The sequence below is a fragment of the Callorhinus ursinus genome, unplaced genomic scaffold (genome assembly GCF_003265705.2).
Source record: "Callorhinus ursinus isolate GAN/ISIS: 27379988/994484 unplaced genomic scaffold, GSC_fseal_2.0 scaffold12, whole genome shotgun sequence".
Classification (NCBI taxonomy): domain Eukaryota; kingdom Metazoa; phylum Chordata; class Mammalia; order Carnivora; family Otariidae; genus Callorhinus; species Callorhinus ursinus.
In genome coordinates, this window is record NW_027397074.1 from 48,471,568 (window position 1) to 48,479,769 (window position 8,202).

The 8,202-nt window shown below is 42.0% G+C and overlaps 1 pseudogene; it reads left to right on the forward strand.

Annotated features, from left to right (window-relative positions):
* The first annotated feature begins 6,925 nt into the window (after window positions 1-6,925).
* Window positions 6,926-7,834, forward strand: LOC112825057 (peroxiredoxin-1 pseudogene; annotated as a pseudogene).
* The last annotated feature ends 368 nt before the right edge of the window (window positions 7,835-8,202 follow it).

Here is an 8,202-nt window from a genome sequence, read left to right on the forward strand (position 1 = left end):
ATGAGAGGGACTGAATCTCAGGTCAGGCAAGGCTTCCCTAAGGAGGAGTCATTTAAACTGAAAGTACAAGAACAATAAGAGGAGCTGACTTTTATTGAGTATTTGCTTTGCACCAGATGATGTGTTACGTGCTTTACATAAGTTATCTCATTTAATCCTTTAAGGTAGGGACAATTATTATGTTCATTTCATAGATAAGGAAACTGAAGGCTGGAGAATAAATTACTCAAAACTGCACATCTAGCAGGTGTTAGGATATGGATGTATCTTTTGGGCAAGTTGTATTTATGTTTATGTTTATATTTATATTTATTTATATACGCATACATGTATGTATAAGTGTGCACTAGTTTCTCCAGCACTCTGACTCTGGAGGTTGGCTTTTCACCTTAATACCCAGTTGCTCTTTACTGTGCAGGATGACGAGGGATAGGAAGAGCCTCTCTTTCTAGTCAGAGGCACAGCTTAGCACACGGTGAGATGTACAATAACTATGTACATGAAGGACTCCAATAAAGTTCACATCTTATTCTGAAAAGAACTTGCAACAAAGGGATTGATCTCTTTCACAAATGGTCTTAGTTTGAGCCCCTGCAGAAGCAGATACTATGCAAAGGACTCCAAAAGAGGTGATCCCAGGAAACACTGGTGGGAGAGCGGGGAAGTGAGACAGGGAAGAAAAGAAAGCCAAGGTAAGGGCTCATTGTCGAGCCAGTTCCCACTGCGGGAAACCAAAGCTCAGTTCTGCTGTGGATTTCTGGGAGCCAGAATGGAGCACATCCTGGGGCAGGATGTCCTCCCTCTGAGAGGTAAGGGAGCTGAGGTATTTTTACATCAACACCCATTGGTCTGGTCAGGGGAGCTCTTCATGGGTGACATGAATTCCCTTGTGTTTTTGACCGACCAAGCAGCAGCAACGGCCTCCCAGCAGACAAACACAGGTGCGTTTCCCTGAGAGACTGCAATTTGGTCCAGAGGCACTGAGCTAAGAGGGGCACAGAGCCATGGGGGGAGTCCTGAGAACATCTGCCTCGGGTGACTGGAAGGAATCATTTTCTAAGATTCTCAGTTCCAGTGCTGCATGTGGAGAGAGGCAGGGCCTTATTTCCCAGAAATACCAAGCCCCTAAACTAGACATACTGTCCTGTGGGAGTCCTTAGTCTCCCAGTTCAAACCAGATTCAATCAAAATCCCTGCAACAGTGAGTGACTAAGTCAATTCTTTTGTTTTCTTCTTTCTCCTATTCCATGTTATCAAGTTGTATTTATTGAGATTTGCACAATGCCTCTATTTCAGGTGAAATATTACAGAAAAATAGGTAACCCTGTTGGGTGGTTGGGAGGAGAGCTAGAAAAACATAGATGAGGAGAGGAAACCTGTATGTGAAGGTCACCTCAGATACGTCCAGATCCTGTGATAGAGATTTGGCACTGGATAATTAGGAAACAATCTTCCCTTCTTTCTTTTTTTGTGGGGGGAGGGTGTGGGCCACTAGAGGGGGTGCGGTTTGAAGCCGAGCATCTTCCTGCATGTCTCAAGTCTGGTGGCAGGAGAATCTCTCGTTTCTGTGTACCTTTTGGAAGCATTTATGTGGCCTTCATAAAGTTGAATGTGAAAGCGGGTCCTCGTTGTGTGGAAAATTGTTACCAAATCCCCCTGAAGGAGGACCGAAAAGTGATGGGATTAGGGATGGAGGGAAATGGATCTCTTTGCTCACTCACACTGGTCTCTTTCTCAGGGAAATAGGTCTGAAATTAATTGTTTGGGGAAGGAGGGAGGGAAGTGTTTTCTTTACCAATCCAAGAACCCTCAACATCCATAGAGAGGAGGTCATTTTAGAAGCCTCAAAGGAATTTCTGGAAGAAGAGGTATAACTACATCTCCATAATCCCTGCTAAAAATAAAATGAAATAAACTCCACATTTTCGGAAGTAGTAACAGAAGTGAGCAGCTTCAGAGGGTGGTTCTCAAAGTGGGGCAAGGAATTCCCGGGAGGTGTTGAAAGTTTAAGTTGTGTGAACGTCACTGTGTTGCCTAGTGAAGGTAGACGAAACACCCTTGCAGGGGAGTGGTGGGAAGGGGTGGCAGATAGGGCACAGAGAAAAGGTGGTGGGGAAACAGAGGATTATGGGAGCCCTCCGGAAGAACTGGGGAATAAAAAACCTGGAGATATGCTGCTCTCACCTGGTAAGAGAAGGTTTCCAGGACTGTCATGATTATGTAGATACGTGTTTAACAATAGTCATAAAGTGCATTCATAGGAAATTTGAGGTACGGTCAGGTCAACAGATTGGGAGGAAGATTGCCATTGAAAAGACAGTTTCTTCCCATTCCCCAGAGGAAGGGGTTTGCCACATCGGGGGTGGAAAGGGCAGGGGGGCATTTGGAGAAGAACTGGGGTCAGTTGGAAGGCAGAGGGGAGAGAGAACCGCAGACAAGAGCCTTTATTGTGGTTTCTGTGGGAAGGAACAAGCAAGACAGGGTAAGCAGGCTTAAGATTGGCCAGATTGAATAATTGCAGTGGACTCAAGGGCATAGGAGCCGTCCCTAGTTGTCTGGTCCCTGGCCCTGAGGTGATTAGATGGACCATGGCCTGGAGTGGGAGAGCCTGATAAAGGGGGGCGGTTGGAGGTGTGGGCTCTAGAATGGTTGGTGTGCATTTGAAAGGTGTGTTCGTGGGTGAGTTGTTCCTATCTAGGAATTAGCTAACCCTGGGATGGGCAGTCTCTCCAGGGTCAGTAAGGCCCCAGATGTCAAAGCATCAGAATACAGAAAACAAAAGACATGGTTAATACAACAAACCAGCTGGGAGTGGGGAGCACCATTTTTCTTCTTTTTCTTTTTAAGCCTTTCATAAGAGGTTAAACTACTTTACATTTTAAGTCATGGCCCCTAATGGCTACATACACCAGCTCTAGTGTGTCTACTCATGAAGGGAAGTGGTTATGTTTATCCCAGGCCTCATTTAGAAAGGAATTTGAAATCCTTCTCTGTAGAAGGCCTCATATGCATAAGTACAAAACCTTATTCATTAATAATAAACTTCAATGGAAACTTTTAATCATGTTTTTAAGGGCTACTGTTTCAAAGTAATTCAGTAGAACCAAAGCCTTCATTATTTGAGAGATGTTTGTATGCAAAGTCTGTTGATACCACACTTTGAAAGAGAATTAATGATGAGCTTGGGTGAGTTGGGTATTCAAAAAGATGTCCGGGTGAGTCCCCCATTGGAAATATGGAATACAGTGTGGTATTAAATGGGGTTCCTGTTCCAGCCCCACACGCTGCAGCTCTGAACTCTGGTTCCCCTTCTCTTTTTTCTCTTGGATTGTCCTGCCAATAGGAAACCAGTCCGAAAATTACACGTAACACTGTATGTCACTATATGGAATTATTGTTGCTTCCATTTGCATATTAATTTTCTAGATTCAGAGGGCAGTGCAATTGTGTACATAACACCAGGGAGTGTATGAAGAAGGGGTGGGTGGTGTACTACAGCACATAGATTCCTGTGTTTAACCTAAAAAAAAAAAAAAAAAAAGAATACAAAATGTTTTTAAATAGGAGGAGGTGTAAACCTCAATAGACTTTGGTTCTTTAGCTTGTTAGGACAGTTTGGTCTCAGAATTGCTGAGTGAACTTTCAGGGAGAGCTGAGATCTTGGAAGCGGGAGCACATGCATGTCAAAGCCAGTGTTGGCTCTAGGACCTCAGGGTATCCTGGAGTGATGCGTTATCCAGAAAACGTAGCCAACAGTTCACTTGTGTCCAAAAGTCTAATGCTTGCATTGGAAAAGTCCTCTCAGGTCACCTAGTGCAAAGCAGCCCTCTTCAACTCCAGGCCCTTGGACTCTGCTCCTCCCACCCAGTTTAGCCTCTGTCTGAGGGTTGCTAATAAGGAGACTCTCTGGAGACTCTCAGTAGACTGTGCCTCATGGGGACAGTCAGACTCTGCTCCCCCATATTGGCTCTGCACCACCATCACTGGACTTGCCACGGGTTCCCACTACGTGTCAACAGTACTTCTATAAGCACAGAGTCAACTCTGGTGTGATGTGGTGAGAGGGACAAGGCGTGCCATTTGCAGAAGGAAATATTCTCATCGACACTTGTCCAAAGGCAGACATTGTGGGGCGAGTAGAAGGAGAACAGTAAGAAGTGCCATTCCGCTCTGGCTAGGCCTTTTTGGCCAGCCTGAGTGACCCCAGTACCCCCAGACCCCAGAAATACAGGCTCTAATCACCTCCAGGTGTTCACGGTGTCATGAAGGGAACATGGAGTTGCTAAAATTTTAATTTTGCCGTATGAGAATTAAAAAGAAACCATTTTCTACTCCTTCCATCATTTCACAATAAAAGGGTATTATAACACCCCAAAATATGAATACACTGTCCTAAATTTTCTCATGTACTCGCTGTCTGGAGAAAATGTTGGCACAGATGCTAGGCTAGGTAGAAGTAATTGACTCCTGTTTATTGAGTGTTTAGCCAGGTGTCAGACTCAGAATCTAAGCCCTTACATATATTCTCATGTTTTCCTTTTTAAGGTTTTTTAATGGCTCCAAATGGTCTCATGCAGTGCCGGCAAATTACCATTTCTGTCACCCTGAATTCACTGATAAGACGTTGCCCAGGGCCTTGTGTAGATAGGGATCTTGAGATTAACCAAGGCCCAGCTGGAAAGAGTGCTTGATTGATTAACAATGCCTGATTTGGGAATATGTGTGCGGTGGATGGTGAAGGATGGGTATTTTTCACCCCACAGCCCTGCAAAACAGTTTTCAAAGTCCTCCATGGGCAAGTCAGCTGCTTTACACAGTCCTTGGGATACCTTTTCAGGCTTGCCTCCTGCCCCCTTTCTTGAAATTCAGTGCCCTTGCTTCTCTAACTATAATATGCACGCAAATATCCAAGGAATCTTGTTAAAAGGCAGATTTTTACAGTAGGTCTGAGTCGGGGTCTGAGATTTCACATTTCTGTCAAGCTCCCAGATGTTGCTGGTCCAGCGACCACACTCTGAGTAGCCAGGCCACTTACCATTCATTCCTGAAACCTCCCATATGTTTTTCATGTACCTTTTACTACTCAGTCAATAAGGGTTACCATTCGTTATTTACTAGGTGGGAAGCGCTGTGCTACGTTTTTTACAGAAATCATCTTATTTAATCTTGACAACAAACCTCTTAGATAGGTAGTAGTATTATCATCCCATTTTACAAATGACTAAAACCAGACTCAGAGGTTAAGTAAGTTCCTGAAGTTTAGGGGCCAGCAAGGGTCTTGAACTCCAGCCTGCAGGACCACAAAACATGTAGTCTAACTCCTTGTTCTTCAGCCTGGGGATTAGCAGTATTAGTATCTACTGAGAGCTTGTTAGAAAAGCAAAGGATCGGGGCCACCCCAGATTCACTGAATCAGAATCTGCATTTTATCTAGATCCCAGGTAATTTGTGTGCACCTTAGAGTATGGGAGGTGCTACTTTTCATATTTTGTCATGCATCTCTTCCAAAGTCTTGAATCACAATTTTTGCTACACTGTTTCACTCGAGGATTTTTTTTTAAAATATTTTGCAGTTTTGATCCCACAAATTTGACCCAAAGGACATTTTTACTAGGTTGCTGGGAAAATTTTTGGCTCAGCAGAAATAATCAACACAAAATAAAACTGATAATGCCTAAAGATGCAAGTGGTAAAACTCAAATATACATGAAAACCTGCTTAAAGGGTTATATGTTGGTCATATTGGATACTGCGGGAATTGGCTCAGGAAAAAAATTACACTTGGTAGAAATAATCAACATGAAATAAAACTGTCAACAGCTAAAATTGCACATGGCAAGATACAGATTTAAAAAAAACAAAGAAGAATCAAGTCTTCTTAAAAAATAAATTAAATCTCAAAATTGGACCCAGAAACACTGAACTTGTTAGAAATAGTGGCTTCAAAAAGAAGGCTCACAAAAGCAGAGATTATTACTCTGAAATTATTTCTAGACAACTATGAAACCCTGATTAATGATTCAGTATTAAGTTCCATGAATGCAGGAATTAGTATGTCTTATTTACTACATATTCCTGTCATCTAGTACATCGCCCAGCATATAATAGTATCTCAGTTAAAAATATGTTGCACAAAATCTAAAAATTTACAAGGAATATAATGTGATAAAAATATTCAGTAGGAGAAAAATGAAAATGGGAATAATATTGAAAAAGGCGTAAATGTGTGGTATAGAATTTGATCAAAGAAGGAAAGTGATTTAATGGCACTTGATCCAATCTTTGCATTTGAGAAAGTTTTCGTGAGAAGATGATTAATCAGTGTTAGCAAAATTTGGATAAGAAATTCATAAACACGAGTCAAAATAGGCTACTAGAGTGAGATCATACCATCCACCTGTTCAAATGGTGCAGTGAAAAATATGGAACATAGCAGCTGCACAAAGACCATCTGTATTCCTTCCTTCCGGCAGCAAATCCTAAGTATCCTTCGATGCCTAGCTGAAATTTAACATCTTCCATTTGGCCTTTGCTGATCCAAAGTAGGACATTTTGTCCCTCTTGTTTTTATCCCTACCATTTTGACCCAAGGATGTGCTGATTATACCATAGAGCCTATTGAAATTCATCAAAGTCATCAGCAGACTTTGGAAAATAATGATTGTATTTTCAGATTAGAGCAACCTTGCAATATCTGAGAAGAACTACTTACAGTTTTATTATAGTTTAGGCAAGAAATAAATTCAAATTATGAGACTGTTAATTCAATTCATAATATATATTACTTAAGAAAATATATAAAATATAAAGTGTTATATGATTAACTGCCTGAAAAGTCACCTCTTGTTTATAATCTTGAAAACTACAAAAGTTCACCAAAAATAAAGAACTTGTAGAAATATTCAATATAGGTCTTCTTCCTGCCTTGTTTACGGCCTTTTTGCTCTCAGAGCCGCTGATAGCAAGATGTCTTCGGGAAATGCCAAAATTGGGCATCCTGCCCCCAACTTCAAAGCCACGGCTGTTATGCCAGATGGCCAGTTCAAAGATCTCAGCCTATCTGACTACAAAGGAAAATACATTGTGTTCTTCTTTTACCCTCTTGACTTCACCTTTGTGTGCCCCACGGAGATCATTGCTTTCAGTGACAGGGCAGAAGAATTTAAGAAACTCAACTGTCAAGTGATTGGTGCTTCTGTGGATTCTCATCTCTGTCACCTGGCATGGATCAACACACCCAAGAACCAAGGAGGACTGGGACCCATGAACATTCGCTTGGTATCAGACCCCAAGCGTACCATTGCTCAGGACTATGGAGTCTTAAAGGCTGATGAAGGCATCTCCTTCAGGGGCCTCTTTATCATTGACGATAAAGGTATCCTTAGGCAGATCACGGTAAATGACCTTCCTGTAGGCCGCTCTGTGGATGAGACTCTGCGACTGGTCCTGGCCTTCCAGTTTACTGACAAGCATGGGGAAGTGTGCCCAGCTGGCTGGAAGCCTGGCAGTGATACCATCAAGCCTGATGTCCAGAAGAGCAAAGAATATTTCTCTAAGCAGAAGTGAGCGCCGGGTCGTTTTAGGGCTGGGCTGCAGTGGGTGGCCATGAAAACAAAATCTCTCTTGTATTATTGTCATGCTTAGAACCTAAGACTTTAGACTGTGCAGATGTGGTATGGGGACAGGACAGGCCTTTTCTGCAGGGGTTGGGGAGGCCAGCCTTTCTTTTCTGGAGAGAAGGGCCTGAGCTGTTATGGGGCAGGCCAACTGTATGTACAGTAGCAGGGCATCACGTTTTGTCTTTTGTTTCTATTAAACTTGAACCGAGAAAAAAAAAAAAGAAATATTCAATATAAAGTAAAATGTTCATGGTTGAACTGTACATGGTAACATTCAAATTGATGGAAGAATGAAACTTCTTTCAAAATTTAGATCTGAATATTTAAACACAGGAAATTGGACTTAATGAAAATAATCACAAGATAATGTTTACAGTGGGAGTCAGTACCTATGCTTTTAAGTATGCTCCATAAAGACATAAACTAAATATGAAACAGTCATATTCTAAAATGTTCATTAAAATTGTTTATAACAGAAAAATTAGCAAATACTGCTAAATATGGAGTATTTGGGGAATGTTAAGTAAACTGCATCACCTTCTCTTGATGGTCAATGACTGTTGCCCAGAGCAGCATCTCCATA